Source organism: Cetorhinus maximus, chromosome 18 (assembly GCF_964194155.1).
Source record: "Cetorhinus maximus chromosome 18, sCetMax3.hap1.1, whole genome shotgun sequence".
NCBI lineage: Eukaryota > Metazoa > Chordata > Chondrichthyes > Lamniformes > Cetorhinidae > Cetorhinus > Cetorhinus maximus.
In genome coordinates, this window is record NC_135896.1 from 65,038,642 (window position 1) to 65,059,857 (window position 21,216).

Genomic DNA, 21,216 nt, shown 5'->3' on the forward strand with positions numbered 1-21,216 from the left:
TGAATGAAGGGTTTGTACTGGGATGGGGATATCCACCAGTCTGGGCAAGGCTTTCTCCTCAGCCCCAGGAGCAGTGTTCAAATTTAAACCCTGTACATTGTGAACAACAAATAAGAAACCAACAAATAATATATCACTCTCACGTTCAGCTCCCACTTTATTGACACCCCCTCCCCCCGTACTAGTGAATTTAGTGAACAGCTTTTATTTGTTTTTTTTTGGTTTAATTTCTCTCCAGCTCCGAAGCACCAGATCCTTTCCCGGCTGCGGATCTCACTCCGGGTCAGAGGCGGCGCTGTGAGCGGGAAGCCGAGCCGGACCGGAGCCGGGATTCAGGGCGGAGGAGGGGCGGCTCGGTTCGGTGAGATCAGGAGAAGCGGCGGCGGGGGTGGCGAACGGGGTAATTAATGTCCGGCGCATTTCCAACAGGAGGAGAGTTAGAGCTTGTGTGAGGGCGGCCACATTGCAGCGGGATCCGGGTGAGGCGGCGGCTTCGAGCTACAGGTTGGGCCGGGCGGACCGCGGCTCCGTTCCGCGTACCGAGTGCCGGAGAAAAGGTGACCGGCCCCCACCCGCCAAACGCCAGGGTCAGACCGACCCCGCCCAAATCCCGGGGGACAGGCAGCCCTCACCCCCCGGGGTCTGGCAGAACCCTCCCCCCAAATCCCGGGGGTCATCCCGACCCACACACCCCAGACCCCGGGGTCGGACCGCCCCACCCCCCGGTGACAGACTCTTGCACCTCCCACTCTGCGCCCCTCCCACCCTCGGCCCACACCACCCCCCCCCCACTCGGGTTCCTCGGGTCCCCCCCCCCCCTCTCGGGTCCCCACCCCCACCCTCGGGTCCCCCCCCCCCCACCCTCGGGTCCCCCCCCCCCCCCCCCCCTCGGGTCCCCCCCCCCCCACCCTCGGGTACCCCCCCCCCACCCTCGGGTACCCCCCCCCCCACCCTCGGGTACCCCCCCCCCCCCCCCCACCCTCGGGTACCCCCCCCCCCCCCCCACCCTCGGGTCCCCCCCCCCCTCGGCCCCCCCCCACCCTCGGGTCCCCCCCCCCCCCCACCCTCGGGTCCCCCCCCCACCCACCTTCGGGTGTTCCCCCCCCCTCTCCCCCCCCCACCCTCGGGTCCCCCCCCTCCCCCCTCTCCCCCCCCCACCCTCGGGTCCCCCCCCCCTCCCCCCCTCTCCCCCCCCACCCTCGGGTCCCCCCCCCCTCCCCCCTCTCCCCACCCACCCTCGGGTCCCCCCCCTCTCCCCCACCCACCCTCGGGTCCCCCCCCTCCCCCCCACCCTCGGGTCCCCCCCCTCCCCCCCACCCACCCTCGGGTCCCCCCCCTCCCCCCCACCCACCCTCGGGTCCCCCCCCTCCCCCCCACCCACCCTCGGGTCCCCCCCCTCCCCCCCACCCACCCTCGGGTCCCCCCCTCCCCCCCACCCACCCTCGGGTCCCCCCCCTCCCCCCCACCCACCCTCGGGTCCCCCCCACCCCCCCACCCTTACCCTACCCTACCGTACCCTTGGGCCCCCCCCTACCCTCGGGTCCCCCCCAGCCTACCCTCGGGTCCCCCCCTTCCGCTCCCCCCCCCCCCCGTCTCGCTCTCCCACTCTGTTTAACAGTCTGGAACTGAGCTGGGTTTATCGGCACTCACCCGATCTTTATCGCACTTTCCACTGCTCCCTGTGCCGCAATTCATTTAGGAGTTCATCCTCCACATGCCTTGAGCTTCATGTTGCTCAGTGATTTCCTGCCGGGAAGGTGGACAGATTTCCCCTGTTGTGTTCTGGAGTTGTGACACTGGGGGACCAGTGAGCTTGAGTTTCTTCAGTCAAACATCGACTTTACTTGTTCTGCCATTTTTATGTTTTTGTAACTTTTTCTACAGTCGTTTTGTTAAATCGATTTTTGAGTTGGGTGAGATTTCTGATTTAATGTGAACCCAACTAAAGAGTACTTTTATACAATTGTGCGAGGGCCGTAAAGTATGCATGTGTCGCAAATAGTTAAACATTGAAAAGCTGTTATATATGTGGGTCATTGTTAGATGTGGGGTATAGAGGAAATTCTTTTCGAACAAAAACGGGTAATTGTGAATCACAATAACTGATTTGTACTGAATGTTCTGAGGGAAGAGGCAATAAAATGAGTGACAACTGTTATATTTAAGGCACTGTAGAGCATGATGTGTTGCCAGCAGACTTGAGTTATATTTCTGACTATCTCACTCAATACACTGACAAAAGGATTTATGTGGCTGTTTAAAGTTTAAGAGCTAAAGAACATAGAACATAAGAACTAGGAGTAGGCAATTCAGCCCCTCGAGCCTGCTCTGCCATTCAATACAATCATGGCTGATCTCATTTCGGCCTCAACCCCAATTTCCTGCCCTCTCCTCATAACCTTTCAATCCGTTACTAATGAAAAATCTGTCTATCTCCTCAAATTTATTCAGCGTCCCGGCATCTATTGCACTCTGAGGTAGCACATTCCACAGATTCCACTTTGAGAAAAGTAATTCCTCCTCATCTGATTTAAATCTACTACCCCTTAGCCTAAAACTATGGTGCCTCATTCTAGAATGCTCCAGAAGGGGAAACATCCGCTCGATGTCTACTTTGTCTATCCCCTTTAGCATCTTATGTACTTCAATTAGATCTCCTCTCATCCTTCTAAACTCTAGCGAGTATAGGCCTAAACTGCTCAATCTCTCTTCATAAGACAAGCCCCACATCTCTGGAATCAATCTAGTGAACCTCCTCTGAACCGCCTCCAATGCAACTACATCCTTCCTCAAGTAAGGGGACCAAAACTGTGCACAGTACTCCAGGTGTCGTCTCACCAATGCCTTGCACAGTTGCAACAACACTTCCCTACTTTTATACTCTATTCCTTTAGCAATAAATGCCAAAATTCCATTTGCCTTCCTTATTACCTGCTACACCTGCATACTAGCTTTCAGCAATTCATGCACGAAGACATCCAGATCCCGCTGCACTGAAGCATTCTGAAGTTTCTCTCAATTTAAATAAGCCGCCTTTTCATTCTTCTGACCAAAATGGATAACCTCACACTTATCCACGTTAAACTCAATCTGCCAAATCTTGGCCCATTCACCTAACCTGTCCATACCCATTTATAAATTTCTTATTCCTTCATTGCAACTTACTTTCCCACCTATTTTGGTGCCATCTGCAAATTTAGCTATAGCACCTTCTATCCCTGAATCCAAGTCATTAATATAGATTGTAATAGTTGGGGCCCAAGGACCGAACCCTGTTGGCACTCCACTCGTTACAGCTTGCCATTCAGAAAAAGACCCATTTATCCTGACTCTCTGCTTTCTGTTGGTTAGCCAATCCTCTATCCAAGCTAATATATTACCCCTAACTCCGTGTGATCTTATCTTGTATATTAATCATTTGTGCGGCACCTTATCAAGGCCTTCTGGAAATCCAGATATACTAGAGCTACAGGATCCCCATTATCCACTTTGCTTGTCACATCTTCAAAGAACTCTAGCAAATTAGTCAATCACGATTTACTCTTCATAAAATCATGCTGACTCTGATGGATTGCATTTTGATTTTTCAAATGCCCCATTACTAATTCCTTAATAATGGATTCCAACAATTTCCCAACGACAGACGTTAAACGAACTGGTCTATAGTTTCCTACTTTCTGCCTCCTCTCCACCCCCCCCACCTTCTGACTTAAAGGACTGCTTGTGTTTCCCAAACAAAATGACTGACTACATTTGTAAAGTGTCCAAGTGTTTCAAGGAATTGAGAATTTCATAAACTTGCTGGTCTTATACTGAACCAGGTGCAAAGCTGAAATGTTGTGAGACATCCTAGTAGACATGATCAGTTCTTGACATCTGTGTTTGGAAGTCAGATCCAAGTTATATCAGCACTTCTGCGTTGACTGGCTGATGTATATAAAGGATAGAGAGGGCAAGGTAATGGGCATAAAACAGCGAGTTTAAACACACTTCAAAGAAAATGTGTTAAAGAAATATGTAAAACTGTTACTGTAAGCAGTTATATCACAGAATCACACAGTGCAGAAGAGGCCCTTTAGCCCATCAGGTCTGCACCGACACGTGAGAAACACCTGACCTACCTAACCAGATTTACCAGCACTTGATCCATAGCCTTGAATGTTGTGACGTGCCAAATGCTCATCCAGGTACTTTTTAAAGGATGTGAGGCAACCCGCCTCCACCACCCTCCCAGGCAGCGCATTCCAGACCATCACCACCCTCTGGGTAAAAAAGTTTTCCTCACATCCCTTATAAACCTCCTGCCCCTCAACTTGAACTTATGTCCCCTCGTGGCTGACCCTTCAACTAAGGGGAGCAGCTGCTCCCTATCCACACTGTCCATGCCCCTCATAATCTTGTACACCTCGATCAGGTCGCCCCTCAGTCTTCTCTGCTCCAACGAAAACAACCAAAGTCTATCCAACCTCTCTTCATAACTTAAATGTTTCATCCCAGGCAACATCCTGGTGAATCTCCTCTGCACCCCCTCCAGTGACGAATAATAGGGGACCCAGCACAGATCCCTGTGGTACGCCACTGGACACTGGCTTCCAGTCACTAAAGCATCCTACTGTCATCACCCTCTACAGCTAAGCCGATTTTGAATCCACCTTATCAAATTACCCGGTATCCCATGTGCATTTGCCTTCTTTATAAGCTTCCCATGTGGGACCTTGTCAAAAGCTTGGCTGAAATCCATATAACTACATCAACTGCACTACCCTCATCTACACACCTGGTCAACTCCTCAAAAATTCAATCAAATTTGTTAGGCATGACCTCCCTCTGACAAAGCCATGCTGACTATCCCTGATCAAACCTTGCCTCTCCAATTGGAGATGGATCCTCTCCTTCAGAATTTTCTCCAATAGTTTCCCTACCACTGACGTGAGACTCACTGGCCTGTAGTTCCCTGGCTTATCTCTACAGCCCTTCTTAAGCAGTGGAACCACATTCGCTGTTCTCCAGTCCTCTGGCACCTCCCCCTTGGCCGGAGAGGAATTAAAAATTTGGGTCAAAGCCCCTGCGATCTCCTCCCTTGCCTCCCTCAGCAGTCTGGGACACAAATCATCCGGACCTGGAGATTTGTCCACTTTTAAGCCTGCCAACACCTCCAATACCTTGTCACTCCCTATATCAATTTGCTCAAGAACCTCACAGTCTCTCTCCCCGCATCCTCATTCTCTTGGGTGAAGACGGATGTGAAGTATTCGTTCAACATTCTACCGATGTCCTCTGGCTCCACCCATAGATTGTCCCCTTGGTCCCTCATGGGCCCTACTCTTTCCCTGGTTATCCTCTTCCCATTGATATACTTATAGAATATCTTGGGATTTTCCCTACTTTTACCAGCCAGAGCTTTCTCATCCCCTCTTTGCTCTCAATAGACCAATATTTTAAATATCAATTTAAAAAATTGGTATTTTAGATACTGATATGTGGTCTGATTTTGTGCCAACTGAGCAGACATGAATTAGTTATGTAGTAATAACTCAATGAAGATCCTAATAATGAATTTTATAAATTAATATTTATATTTGAAAATGAAGTCAATACTTCTTACAGTGGTTAGAGATTTTAGATATGCACGTATGTTGAAATGCTGCTAGTTTTGCACAGTGCAATTCAACAGCCATGAATATTTCTTGTGCATCAATTAAGTAATTGTAGGAGATCGTAATGTGACGAAACAAGAGTAACCAGCTAAGATAAATACAAAATTACTAAGGGAGTTCTCCTAGGCGGAGATGGTTAGAAACGATGGGTGGGTGACAGGATCACTCTTACAAACTGTATGGTCATGCAGTTTAATGGAATATAATTTTCAAACAGAACATGTTTGTAGATTTTGTTGTTTGATAACTTTGTCAAGAATGTTAGCTGGTCATTTCCTAGTAATTATGTTCGTAGAATGATACAACACGGATGAATGAATCCATTTAGCTTATTTAGCTTGTGCATGCCGTTTGGTAGAACTGTCCGATTAGTCCAATTTTCCTGGCAATTTCCCTGCAATTATCTTCCCTTTAAGTATTTCTCCAATTCCCTTTTGAAAGTTACGATGAATCATCTTCCACCACCCTTTCAGGCAGCGCATTCCACATTACAACAACTTGCTGCATTTAAGAAAATAGTTTCCTAATGTCACCTTTAGTTCTTTTGCCAATTGAATCTGTGACCTTTGGGAACAGTTTCTTCTTATTTACTCCACTGTAATGCTTTGATTTTGAACACTTCTGTTAAATCTCTTCCCTGATATCAGGAGAACAGGCCTAGCTTGTCCGTTCTCTTCATAGGACTGAAACCTCTCAGCTCTGGTACCAATCCAGTAAATCTCTTCTGCACCCTTTTTCTAAGTTGACATCTTTCTTAAATTGTGATGTGCAGATTGAGCTGTGGCCTAACCTGTGATTTATAGAGCTTTAGAATAACATGCTTTTTTTTACTCTATGCCTTTATTAATAAAGCCACAGATCCCATAAGGTTTTTTAAAAAATTACAGCCTTCTCAAATTGTTCTGCCACTTTCAAAGATTTGTGCACATATACCCCTGGTCTTTATCTTGCACCCCTTGAAAATTGTACCATTTAATTTACATAACTGTTCCTTATTTTTATGACCAAAACCTGTTATTTCATGCTTAAATTTCATCTGCCTTGTGTCTAACCATTTCACTGTCTGGTCTCCTCAGGCCTGTTGCTATCCTTATTGTTCACTACATATCCAAGTTTTGTGCCATCTGCAAATTTTGAAATTATGCGCTGTGTACTCAAGCCCAGGTCATTAATGTATAACAAAAAGAACAGGGGTTCTAGTACTGACCCCTGGGGACCACCACTGTATACTTACAGTTTGCCGAACAACCGTTCATAACTGCTGTCTCTTTTTTTTTGTCCCGTAGCCAATAACTAGGGCTGTGAATAGAACTTTAAAAGAGTATGGAGGGAGGGTTCAGGTGAAGGGGGGTTTTGAACTTCAAAAAGAAAAGTTGAGACAATTGAACAGTTTAGTGAGTGGGACAGCAAGAGACAGACAACTTAAAAGTAATGGTGCATCAGCGAATAAGGTCCGTGCAAATAATAGTAGTAAAAAAAATTAAAGACTCTATCTGTGCGAAGCATTTACAATAAGGTAAAAGAACTATTGGCATAAATAGAGAGAAATTGTTTATATCGGAGTGCACTGGTGTAGAGTGGAGTTACTGCATGTTTGGTGAGAAGGGAGTTCAGTGAGGAGGGGAGGGAGGTTCTCGTTTCTTTTTCTTTATCATCTCAGCCTGCAGGAGACGAGGAGTTGAAAAGCTGTATGAGCGGGCTGAGTTTTGAAAACATTCAAGAGTGAATCACAGGATAAACATAGTTCATTTGGTGAGATGCTGCTGTTAGGGAGGCTCTTCAAGTAGCTGTAAATTTAGAAAACATTCTTTTTAAAAGAAGGAGCAACTCAGATTTCAGTAAGAAACACAAGCAATAGGGAAGTAAAGTTAAAGTCAAGGCCAGATAAAATAAAGTAGTTTAAGTAAACCAAAGTAAAATAAAATTAATATAAGGGAGCTAAATTGAAGCCATGACAGGGCAACTTGGTCGTGTGGAATGTGTGCCCTGTAATATATGCGAAGTTGTGGATGCTACCATAACAGGAAGTGTCATCAGCTGCAGAACCTAGAGCTCCGGGTTTCAGAGCTCGAGAGTGATGGCTGGAGTCACTGTGGCGCACCTGCGAGGCTGAAGGCTACGTGGATAGCTTGTTCAGAGAGGTGGTCACACCGCAACTTAGGAGCCTGGAGGCAGTCCAAGAGAACTAGGCAGGTAGTGCAGGAGTTCTCTGGAGTCCTGCTCGCCAATCGGTTTTCCATTTTGGATACTGGGCATTGGTTCCTCGGAGGTGTGCAATAAGAGCCAAGTTTGTGGCACCACAAATCCCTCTGCTGTACAGGAGGGAAGGAAGACGAGGGCAAGAGCAGAAGTGATAGGGGATTTGTTAGGGGAACAGACAGGCGTATCTGTGACCAAAGACGTGACTCCAGCATGGTATGTTGCCTCTCTGGTGCCAGGGTCAACAATATCACGGAGCGGCTGCAGGACATTTTCTGCGGGAGGGTGATCAGACAGAGGTCGTGGTCCACGTTGGTACTAATGACTTAGGTAGGAAAGGGATGAGGCCCTGAAAGCAGAATTTAGGGAGCTAGGAAGGAGATTGAAAAGCTGGACCTCAAACAGTAATCTCAGGATTACTCCCAGTCCCACGTGCAAGCAAATATAGAAATAGGAGAATTGAGTGAATAAACATGTGGCTGGAAAGCTGGTGTAAAAGGGGGGCATCAGATTTCAGAGGCATTGGGACCGGTTTTGGGGAAGGTGAGACCTGTACAAACCGAAGGCCTACACCTGAACAAGACTGGGACGAATATCCTCACGAGGAGATTCACTAGTGCTGTTAGTGGGGGGAGGAGGGGAGGAGGGAGGGGGTGCGAGGAGGGGGAGGGGGAGAAGAGGGGGTGGAGGAGGGGGAGGGGGGGTTAAACTAGATTGGCAGGATGCTGGGAACCTGAGGGCAAATTCAGAGCAGGGAATGGGGGGTGGAGAATTAGTGAGTGACTCTGAAAGACAGAAGACGCACAGGTTAAAAAGTGTACAGCACATGAATTTGGCAGTGTTAAAAGGTGTATATGTAAATTCAAAGAGTATAGCAAATAAAGCTGATGAGCTGAGGGCACAGGTGGACACATGGCAGCATAATATCATTGCTATAATGGAAACTTGGCTTAAAAGAGGGGCAAAAATGGCATCTCAACATGCCTGGATATAGAGTTTTCAGGCAGGATAAAGGGGCAGAATAAAAAAGGTGGGGGTGTAGCATTATTGATTAAAGAAATAATTACATCTGTGAGAAGGGATGATATACTGAATGAAGCATCAAATGAGACCATATGGGTTTAGCTCAGAAATAAAAAAGGGGCATCCACATTGCTAGGAGTGTACTATAGACCACCCAAATAGTGGAAGGGAGTTAGAAGAGCAAATATGTAGGCAAATTTCTGAGTGAAAAAACAATAGGGCAATAATAGTTGGAGACTTAAACTACCCTAATGTCAATTGGGATACAAGCAGTGTGAAGGACACAGAGGGCACAAAATTCTTGAACTGCAATCAAGGGAACTTTTTCAGCCAGCACGTAACAAGCTCAGCGAGAGGGAGTGCAATTCTAGACTTAGTCTTAGGAAATGAAGCTGGACAAGTGGATGAAGTAGCAGTGGGGGACTATTTTGGAGATGGCGACCATAATACAGTTAAATTTAGCATCATTATGATAGAATAGGAGTGAAAGTTCTAAGTTGGGGGAAGAGAAATTTTACAAAGCTGAGAGGTGAACTGGCGAAAGTGGACTGGATACAGCTACTAGAAGGGAAAACTGTATCAAATCAGTGGGAGGCATTGGAAAGTGAGATCCTGCAGGCACAGTGTAGACATGTACCCACAAAGAAAAAGGGTGGTACTGCCAAATCTAGAGCCCCCTGAGTATCCAGAAGCATACAGGGTAAGATAAAGCAGAAAAAGAAAGCTTATGACAGTGACAAGAAGCTTAATACTATAGAAAACCTAGAGGAGTAGAGAAAGCACAGGGTGAGGAAGTAACAAGGAGGATTGATGAGAGTAGTGTAGCAGAGGTTGTCTACATGGATTTTAGTAAGGCATTTGACAAGGTCCCACATGGCAGACTGGTCAGAAAAGTGAGATCCCATGGGATAGAGGGAAGGGTGGCGAGTTGGATCCAAAATGGCTCAGCGACAGGAAACAAAGGGTAATGGCCGATGGATGTTTTTGCGCATGGAAAGCGGTTTCCAATGGTGTTCCACAGAGCTCAGTGTTGGGACCCTTGCTCTTTGTTGTATATATTAATGATTTAGACTTAAATGTGGGAGGCATGATTGGGAAATTTGCAGATGACACAAAACTTGGCCGTGTAGTCGATTGTGAGGAGGATAGCAGTCGACTCCAGAATGATTTCATTGGTTTGGTTGAGTGGGTGGAAAAATGGCAAATGGAATTCAATTGGAAAGTGTGAAGTAATGCATTTGGGGAGGGCAAAAAAAGCAAGGGACGATGTTGAGAGGGGTTGAGGAATTGGAGTGCATGTCCACAGGTTCCTGAAGGTGGCAGGATTGGTGGATAAGATAGTAGAGAAAGCATTTGGAATGCTTTCCTTTATTGGATACGAAAGCAGGGATGTAAGGATGGAACTGTATAAAATGTTGGTTAGGCCACAGCTGGAATTTTGTGTACAGTTCTGGTCACCACACTACAGGAAGGACATAATTGCTATGGAGAGAGTACAGAGGAGATTTACAAGAATGTCACTGGGGCTGGAAATTTGCAACTATGAGGAAAGATTGGATAGACTAGGGTTGTTTTCCTTAGAACAGAGGAGGCTGAGGGGATCACCTAATTGAGGTGTACAAAATGATGAGGGACCTAGATAGAGTAGTCAGGAAAGACCTGTTTCCCCTAGCTGAGGGGTCAATTACCAGGGGCACAGATTTAAGGCGATTGGTAGAAGGATTAGAGGGGACATGAGGATATACTTTTTCACCTAGAGGGTGGTGAGCATGTAGAATTCACTGCCTAAATTGGTGGTTGAGGCTGAAACGCTTAAATTAATTAAAAGGTCACTGGATCTGCACCTTAAGTGCTACAAACTGCAAGGCTATGGACCAGGTACTGAAAAGTGGGGTTAAAAATGAGCAGCTCGTTTCTTATTTTCTTTCTTTTTGGCTGGTGTAGACATGAATGAGCTGAATGGTCTGTTTCTGCACCGTAACTTTTCTATGGTTCTGTCTATTTGCCTATATAGAGAAATAGTTACAAGGTGGCCACGGTTGGGAAATAAATATTGTAGGGTACACATTTCAAAAAGACAGTGGAAAAGGAGGAGGAGTAGCTCTGTTAATAAAGGATGACATAAGGACAGTAGAGAGAAAGCATCTTCAATCAGAAGATCAGGAAGTAGAATCAGTATGGGTGGTGATTTGGAATAACAAGGGTCAGAAAATGGTGTTGGGAATAGTTTTTAGGCTACCTAATAGTTATACAGAGCACAGAGCATTGAGCAAGAAATTATTGGAGCTTGTAACAAAGGCAATGTAATAATCGTGGGAAACTTTAATCTTCGTATAGACTGGACCACTTTATTTGGCAGAAGTAGTCCATAGGCTGAGTTTGAAGAATGCTTCATGCCAATTTTGTGGAACAAACAAACGAAATAGGGATAAAGTTATTTTAGATCTATTGTGCAATGAGGCAAGGTTAATTAGTAATCTTATTGTAAAATCTTCTAGGGAAAAAAATGATAATACAATTGAATTCATATTAAGTTTGAAAGTGACGTACCCCAATCACAAACAAGAATCTTAAACTTAAAGCCAATTACATAAGTATGAGAGGAAAGCTGGTTAAGTTTTGGATAAGCAGATTAAAAGGCAAGGTGGTAAATATACAGTGGGAAACATTTAAAGAAACAATTCAAAATGTTCAACAAAAATACAGTGCATTGAAAACAAAAACTCAGCCAGAAAGACCCATCCATGGCTCACTAAGAAGGTTAAGGATAGTATTAGATTAAAAGAAGAGGCTATAATGTTGCAAAGAATAGTAGTAAGACTGAGGATTAGGAGTGTTTTTGAAACCAGCAAAGGGCCACGGAAAAGTTGATAAAAAGGGAAAAATAGAATGAGAGTAAACAAGCCAAGAATATAGAAAATATAGAAACAGATTAAAGAGCTTTTACAAGTTTGTAAAAAGAGTAGCTAAAGTAAACATTGGCCCCATAGAAACAGAGACAGGAGAAATTATCTTGGGGAATGAGGAAATGACAGAGAAGTTGAAGTATGTTGGGGAGATGGTGGCATAGTGACCCAGAGACCCAGGCTAATGCTCTGGGGACATGGGTTCAGATCCCACCATGGCAGTTGGTGGAATTTAAATTCAGTTAGTTTAAATTAAATTAATGGTGGCCATGAAACTATCATAGATCGTTGTAAAAGCTCATCTGGCTCACTAATGTCCTTTAGGGAAGTAAATCTGCGATCTTTACCTGGTCTGGCCTACACGTGACTCCAGGTCCACAGAAATATGGTTGATTCTTAACTGCCCTCTGAAGTTGCCTAGTAAGCCACTCATTTCAAGGCCAGTTAGGGATGGGCAACAAATGCTGGCCTTGCCACAGATGTGCACATCCCACCAAAGAATAAATAAAAATTGTGCCTATCTTTACAGTAGAAGACACAATTATATCCCAGAAATGGAAGGCAACATAGGGGCTAATGAAGTGAGGAAGTTAAGATAATTAATATCAGCAGACAAAAAGTATTAGAAAAACTTAAGGAATTAAAAGCTGACAATCCTTGGGACCTGATGGCTTACATCCTAGGGTTCTAAAAGAGGCAGCTGCAGAGATAGTAGATGCAAACAAAAAACTACTGCGGATGCTGGAAATCCAAAACAAAAACAGAATAACCTGGAAAAACTCAGCAGGTCTGGCAGCATCAGCGGAGAAGAAAAGAGTTGACGTTTCGAGTCCTCATGACCCTTCAGCAGAACTGAGTAAAGTTAGGAGAGGGGTGAAATATAAGCTGGTTACAGCTGGTTACAGCTTATATTCACCCCTCTCCTAACTTTACTCAGTTCTGCTGGAGGGTCATGAGGACTCGAAACGTCAACTCTTTTCTTCTCCGCCGATGCTGCCAGACCTGCTGAGTTTTTCCAGGTAATTCTGTTTTTGAGATAGTAGATGCGTTGGCTTTGATTGTCCAAAATTCCCTGGATTCCAGAACGGTCCCAGTGGATTGAAAGCAAATGTAACACCTCTATTCAGAAAAGGAAGGAGAGAAAAAATGGGAGACTACAGGCCAGTTAGCTTGACATCAATCATTGGGAAAGTGCTGGAATCTATTATTAAGGAAGCCTTAACTGTGCACTTAGAAAACCATTGTATGATCAGGCAGAGTCAACATGATTTTACGAAAGGGAAATGGTGTTTATCAATTTTCTTAGAGATTTTTGAGGATGTAACTAGTAAGGAAGATAAAGGAGAACCATGAGATGTAGTATGGAGTTGTGGGTATGGGTAGAGGATTGGTTAATGGACAGGAAGCACAAGGATAAGTGGGACATTCTCAGGTTGGCAGGCTGCGCCTAGTGGAGTGTCGCAAGGATCAGTGCTGGGGCCTGGCTTATTTACAATCTACATTTGTCTCCGTCACTTTGTCTAAGTCATTAATGTATCTAAGTTTGTTGATGATACAAAGCAAGGTGGGAATGTGAGCTATGAGGAGGAAACAGGCTGCAAAGAGATATGGACAGGTTAAGTTAATGGAATAAAAGATGGTAAATGGCGTATAATGTGGGGAAGTGAGGGGTTATTCACTTTGCTCATAAGAATTGGAAAGCAGAATGTTTTTTAAAAGGTGGGAAAGTTGTAAATGTTGATGTTCAGAGGGACTTGGGTGAACTTGTACAAGAAAAAGTCAGCATGCAAGTGCAACAAGCAATTAGGAGAGCAAATGGCATGTTGGGCTTTATTGCAAGGGGATTGGATTACAAGAATGAGGATTGTACAATTGTACAGGGCTTGGGCGAGACCACAACTGGAACACCATGTGCAATGTTGGTCTCCATATCTAAGGAAGGATATATTTACCTTTGAGACAGTACAATGAAGGTTCACTATATTGGTTCCTGAGCTTGGAGGGTTGTCTTTAGATGAGACACTGAATAAATTAGATTTATATTCTCTGGAGTTTAGAAGAATAAGAAATGACCTAATTGATAGATACAAGATTCTGACAGGGGTAGACAGGGATGTTGTCTCCCTTGGCTAGCGAATCTACAACAAGTGAACAGCGTCAGGATAAGGGATTGATCATTTTTGACTGAGATTAGGAGAAATTTCTTCACTCAGAGGGTTGTGAATCTTTAGAATGCTCTACCTCAGAGGGTTGTAGAAGCTCCATCGTTACATATATTTATGGCTGATACAGATTTTTGGTCTCTCGAAACCGAGGGATATAGAGAGTAGTTGGAAAGTGGAATTAATCTGAATATCAGCCATGATAGTATTGAATGGTGGAACAGACTTGAGATGTTGTTTGGTGGTACTCCTATTTCATATATTCTAATTCTGTTTCCAAAGATCTGCAGTGATAGCAGATGCATTGGATGTAATCTTCCAAAATTCTCCAGATTCTGGAAAAATCCCAGTGGATTGGAAAACATTCAAGAGGGAGACAGAAGGCAGTAAACTGTAGGCCATTTAACTTAACATCTGTCATTAGGAAAATGCTGGAATCTATTGTAAAGGAAGTAGTAGGACATTTGGAAAATTATAATACAATCAGGCAGTCAACATGGTTTTATGAAAGGAAAACCCCATGTTTGACAAATGTATTAGAGTTTTGAAGAATGAGGGGTGACCTCATTGAAACTTAGAAAACAGGGCATGACAGGGTGGATATAAATAAGATGTTTTCCCTGGCTGGCGAGTCTAAAATCAGGGGGCATAGTCTCAGAATAAGACTTAGATGAGGAATTTCTTCACTCAGGTGTGAATCTTTGGAATCCTGTACCCCACAGGACTGTAGATGCTTGATCATCGAGCATGTTCAAGACAGGAATCGATAGATTTCTGGAGACTAATGACATCAAGCAATATAGAGATAGTATGGGAAAGTGGCATTGAGGTAGAAGAAAGTGGCATTGAGGTAGAAGATCAGCCATGATCTAATTGAATGGTGGAGCAGGCTCAACAGGCCGAATGGTCTACTGTTCCTATGTTCCTGGAGGATGTAATCAGCAAGGTGGATAAAGGGGAACCAGTAGATGATGTGTTTTTGGATTTCCAAAAGGTATTTGATAAGGTGCCACATAAAAAGTTAATAGGCACGATAAGAACTCATGGTGTAGTGGGTAATGAATTAGCATGGTTAAAGGATTGGCCACCTAACAGGAAACAGAGTGGGGATAAATGGGTCATTTTCAGGTTGGCAAATTGTAACTAGTGGAGTGACATGGGCTCAGTCTGGGGCCTCAATTATTTAAAATCTATATTAATGACTTGGATGAAGGGACAGAGTGTATTGTAGCCAAATCTGATGACTATACAAAGAGGAGGAAAGCAAGTTGTGAGGAGGACAGAGTCTACAAAGAGACATTTAGGTTAAGTGAGTGGGAAAAAAATTGGCAGATGGAGTATAATGTGGGAAATGTGAGGTTATTCACTTTGGCAAGAACAATTGAAAAGCAGCATATTATAAGTGGAGAGAGACTGCAGAATGCTGTGATACCAAGAAATCTGGATGTCCTTAAACATGAATCATAAAAAGTTTGTATGCAGGTATAGCAAGTAATTAAGGCAAATGGAATGTTGGCCTTTATTGCAAGGGGGGATGGTGTATAAAAGTAGGGAAGTCCTGATACATGTGTGCTTGGACAGCACGTTGGTGAGACCACACCTAGAAAGCTGTGTACAGATTTGGTCTCCTTACACTTAAGGAGGGGTATAGTTGTATTGGAAGCAGTTCAGAGAAGGTTCACTAGGTTGATTCCTGGGATAAAGGCGTTGTCTTATGAGGAAGGGTTGAGCAGGTTGGGCCTATACTCATTGGATTTTAGAAGAATCAGAGGTGATCTTATTGAAAATAGCAGATTCTGAGGGGGCTTGACAGAGTAGATGCTGAGAGACTATTTCCCCTCATGGGGGAATCTAGAACTGGGGGCAGGTGGCAGTGGGGCACAGTTTCAAAATAAGGAGTCTGCCATTTAAGATGGAGATGAGAAGGAATTACTTCTCTCTGAGAGTCGTTAATCTTTGGAGCACTCTACCCCAGAGAGCAGTGGAGGCTGGGTCATTGAATATATTCACAGAACCACAGAATTTTACGGCACAGGAGGCGGCCATTCGACCCATCGTGTCTACACTGTCTCTCCAAATGAGCATTATGACCTAATGCCATTGGCCTGCCTTTTCCCCGTACCCCTGCACATTGTTTCTATTCAGATAACCATCTAATGCCCTCTTGAATGCCTCAATTAAACATGCCTCCACCACACTTCCAGGCAGTGCATTCCAGACCCGAATGATTCATGTGAAGAAGTTTTTTCTCACATCACATTTACTTCTTTTGCAAATCATTTTAAATCTGTGCCCTCTCGTTCTTGATCCTTTTATGAGCAGGAGCAGTTTCTCTACTCTGTCCAGGCCTCTCATGATTTTGAACATGGCTATCAAATCTCCTCTTAGCTGCCTCCTATCCAAGGAGAACAGTCCCAACCTCTCCAATCTATCCTCATAGCTAAAATTTCTCATCCCAGGAACCATTCTTGTAAACCTCTTCTGCACTCTCTCCAATGTGTTCACATCCTTCCTATAGTGTGGTGCCCAGAACTGCGCACACTATTCCAGCTGAGGTCTAACGAGTGTCTTATATAAATTCAGCATAACCTCCCTGCTCTTGTACGTTATGCCCCTGTTAATAAAGCCCAGGATATTGTATGCTTTATTAACTGCTCCCTCCACCTGTCCTGCCACCTTCAATGATCCATGCCCATATGCACCCAGGTCAGTGGTCTCCTGCACCCCCTTCAGAATTTCACCCCTTGTTTTATATTGTCTGTCCATGTTCTTCCTACCAAAATGCATTAAATCGCACTTCTCCGCATTGAACTTCATCTGCCACCTATCTGTCCACTCCACCAACTTGCCTATGTCCTCTTGAAGTTCCACACTGTCCTTCTTGCAGTTCACAACACTCCCAAGCTTCATATCACCCGCAAACTTTGAAATTTTCCCCTGCACAACAAGATCTAGATCATTAATTCAAGACTGAGATAGACAGATCTTTGATCCACAAGGGAGTCAAGAGTTATGGTGAGCAGGCAGAAAAGTGGAGCCAAGGATACGATCAGATCAGCCATCTTATTGAATGGTAGAGTAGGCTTAAGGAGCCAAATGGCCTACTCCAGCTCCTATTTCCTATGATCTTATATCCATGGAGTCACTGTCCCTTTAAATCCATGGGCTTTAATTTTGCTGAAGTCTGTTTATAGAGTCATTTATCAAAGCATCTTTTGAAAGTTCATATACGCATCAACTATCATACCCTGATCAACCCTTGCTGTTACTTCACAGAATCTCTCAGTGTAGAAGAGGCCCTTTGGCCCATCGACACGTGAGAAACACCTGACCTACCTACCTAGTCCCATTTACCAGCACTTGGCCCATAGCCTTGAACGTTATGACGTGCCAAGTGCTCATCCAGGTACTTTTTAAAGGATGTGAGGCAACCAAAATCAAATAACTCAGTCAAATTAGTGAAACTTGATTTGCCTTTAATGAATTTATACCGACTTTCATTTATTTCCCCAAACTTTTCTATTTGCCCATTAATTTTGTCTTGGTTTACTGCCTGTAAAAGTTTCCCTACCATCAAAGTTAGACTGACTGACCTTTAGTCGCTGGCATTATCCCTGTCGCTTTTCTTCGAGAGATGGAACATTTACAATCCTCTAGTCCTCTGGCATCACCTATATCTAAGGAGGATTGAAAATAGTGATTAGAGCTTCTGCAATTTCCTTCTTCCTTCCATCTGTAAGCTTGGGTGCATCCTATCGCACTCGGTAACTACTTTCCATTTTGAGTACTCCTGACCATTTAAATACCTCTATCAATTTTTATCCTATTCAGTATTTGTAACTACCTCTTCCTTTACAGCAACATTGATAGCATCCTCTTCTCTAGTGAAAACAGATGCAAAGTACTCATTTAATACCTGAACCATGCCCTCTGTCTTCACTAGATACCTTTTTGGTCCCTAATCAGCACCACCTTTCCTTTGAATATCCTTTTACTATTTATATGTTCGTAAAAGACTTTTAGGTTCCCTTTTATATTAGCCACTAATCTATTCCCATATTCTTTCCTTAAACCTCTTGTTTACTTTATGGTTCATCTTTGTGCTTTCTGCATTCAGTTTGATTCTCTACTATATATGTATTTTATTTTTGTCAAAAGTTTTTTTTGTTTAATTTTCATTTCTATATCATTGGTCGTCAGGGACTTCTAGCTTTGAATGCCCTTCCTTTTCCTGCTCATGAGCATGTGTCTACTCTTTGCACGTAGGAACAGGCTGAGCAGCAGGAGACAGAGTAGGGATAATTGGCAGGATGTGTCTATGCATCCATAGGAATTGGGGCCTTAACTATTCATCCTTAGATGATGGGATAGAAAGCCACATATTGCTAAGCAAGTGTTGCTTGGTAGCACTGTTGATGACCCCTTCCATTACTTTACTGATGATTGGGAATAGAGTGATGGGGCGGTAATTGGTTGGGTTGGATTTGTCCTGCTTTTTGTGTACAGGACATGCCTGGGCAATTTACTACAATGGCGGGTGGATGTCAATGTTGTAGCTGTACTGGAATAGCTTGGCTAGGGGTGCAGCAAGTTCTGGAACTGAAGTCCTCAGTTGTATTGCCAGAATATTGCCAGGGCCCATAGCCTTTGCAGTGTCCAGTGCCTTCAGCCATTTCTTGCTGTCACGTGGAGTGAATCGAGTTGGCTAAAGACTGGCATCTGTGACGCTGGGGACATCTGAAGGAGATTGCAAAAAAGATTATTGCCTGGAAATAGTGTGTACATTTTTCAAGAAACTCTTCTGTTCAGGGCCATCTTCTGGAAACACTTGCACAGACACTCTTCCAGTTTTATCACACTGCTTGTTTTGTTGCCATTTTGTGGTGAAATGGGCTGCCTCTGCATCCAGTGATCCTGCAGTGCAGATGGGTAGAAAGATGGCTATGGCTGTGTTTCCTTCTACTGCATGTCTTTAGCATACACCTGTCCATGTCCTGACATATAGTTTTTGCTGCCATAACTGGCCTGTGGAAAACAGCAGGGAAGAGGGAATGCAGCAATATCCTTTCTGTCTTGGGTTGCCCCAGTTCTGTCAAAAACAAATGGCAGACATGAAGTGAAAAACCTAGCTATTAGCTTGATACCAAAGTTCATGAATGACTAATATTTCACTATCTTGTGAACAAAAATTATATAATTTCTGAATTAAGGCAGATTAGCTAATGACATGTCGATAATCTATTTTTAAGAAAAAATAATCTTGGAATTGTGAAAAAAAATTCATTTCCATATAGTCTTACACATGAATATACAAATTAGAAGCAGGAGTAGGCCACTTGGTCCCTTGAGCCTGCTCCGCCATTCAATAAGATCATGGCTGATCTGAATGTAACCTCAACTCCACATTTCTGCCTCCCCCAAAAAACCTTTCACCCCCTTGCTTATCAAGAATCTATCGACCCCTGCCTTAAAAATATTTAAAGACTTTGCTTGCACCGCCTTTTGAGGAAGAGAGTTCCAAAGACAGTCAACCCTCTGAGAGGAAAAAAAGTTCTCCTCATCTCTGTCTTAAATGGGCGACCCCTTATTTTTAAACAGTGACCCCTAGTTCTAGATTCTCCCACAAGAACAAATATCCTTTTCACATCCACCCTGTGAAGAACCCTCAGGATCTTATGTTTCAATCAAGTGGCCTCTTACTCTTCTAATCTCTAGTGGATACAAGCCTAACCTGTCCACCACTTGCCCATTCCAGCTGTTAGCCTTAAGCCTCCTTTGAACTGCTTCCAAAGCATTTACATCCTTCCTTAAATGAGGAGCCCAATACGGTACACAATACTCCATTTGTGGTCTCACTAATGTCCTGTATAACTGAAGCATAACCTCCCTACTTTTGTATTCAATTTTCCTTGCAATGAACAAACTCTTCTACTACCTTTCCTAATTACTTGCTGTACCTGCATACTAATCTTTTGTGATTCATGCACTAGGACACCCAGATCCCTCTGCATCTCAGAGCTCTGTACTCTCTCACCATTTAGATAATATGCTTTTTTATTCTTCCTGCCAAAATGGACAATTTCACATTTTCCCACTTTATACTCCATTTGCCAGATCTTTTCCCACTCACTTAACCTATCTATATCCCTTTGTAGCCTCCTTATATCCTTTACACAACCTACTTTCTTACCTATCATTGTGTTATCAGCAAATATAGCCACCATACCTTCGGCCCCTTCGTCCAAATCCTTTATATAAATTGTAAAAATTTGAGGCCCCAGCACTGATCCCTGTGACATACCACTTGTTACATCTTGCCAACCAGAAAATGACCCATTTAAGCCTACTCTGTACCCTGTTAGCTAGCCAATCTTCTATCCATGCCAATATGTTACTCTCTACACCATGAGCTTTTATTTTCCGCAATAACCTTTGATGTGCCATCTTATTAAATGCCTTCTGGAAATCTAAGTACAGTACATCCACCGGTTCCCCTTTATCCATAGCACGTGTTACTACTTCAAAGAACTCCAATAAATTGGTTAAACACGGTTTCCCCCTCTCAAAACCATGTTGACTCTGCCTGATTAACTTGAATTTATTTAAGTGCCTTGCTATAATCTCTTTAATAATACCTTCTAACATTTTCCCTATGACATATTAAGCTAACTGGCTTGTAGTTTCCTGCTTTCTGCCTCCCTCCCTTTTTGAATAAAGGAGTTAGATTTGCTATTTTCCAATCTAATGGAACCTTCTCCGAATCTAGGGAATTTTGGAAAATTAAAACCAATGCATCAGCTAAATCACTAAACACTTTTAAGACCCTAGGATGAAGTCCATTGAGCCCCAGGGACCTGTCAGCCCGCAGCTCCAACAGTTTGCTCAGTACCACTTCTCTGGTGATTGTAATTTTCTTGAGTTCCTCTCTCTCTTCCATTTCTTGATTTACAGCTATTTCTGGGATGTTACTTGTGTTCTCTATACTGAACACTATTGCAAAATACATCTGCCATCTCCTTATTTCCCATTATTAATTCCCAGACTCACTTTTTATAGGACAAGCGCTCACTTTGTTAACTCTTTTTAAAGTACCTGTACAACCTCTTACTATCTGTCTTTATATTTCTAGCTAGCTTTATCTCATCTAATTTTTCCCTCCTTAATAATATTTTAGCCATTCTTTGCTGTCTTTTATATTATATCCAATCTTCTGACCTGCCACCCATCTTTGCACAATGATATGCTTTCTCTTTGTTTGACACTATCTTT

General features: G+C 43.8%; 1 protein-coding gene across 5 annotated transcripts in view; it reads left to right on the plus strand.

Annotated features, from left to right (window-relative positions):
• The first annotated feature begins 255 nt into the window (after window positions 1–255).
• The window catches only part of sptssa (serine palmitoyltransferase, small subunit A), a 164,737-nt gene continuing 143,776 nt past the window's right edge, over window positions 256–21,216 (plus strand). For 2 of the 5 annotated variants that reach the window (XR_013579493.1, XM_078562821.1), the window contains exon 1: window positions 303–400. The gene's annotated coding sequence lies outside the window, so the exon portion shown is untranslated. Of the gene's footprint in view, window positions 558–21,216 lie in introns of all 5 variants that reach the window. The other 3 variants (XM_078562822.1, XM_078562823.1, XM_078562824.1) reach the window with 3 other exon arrangements.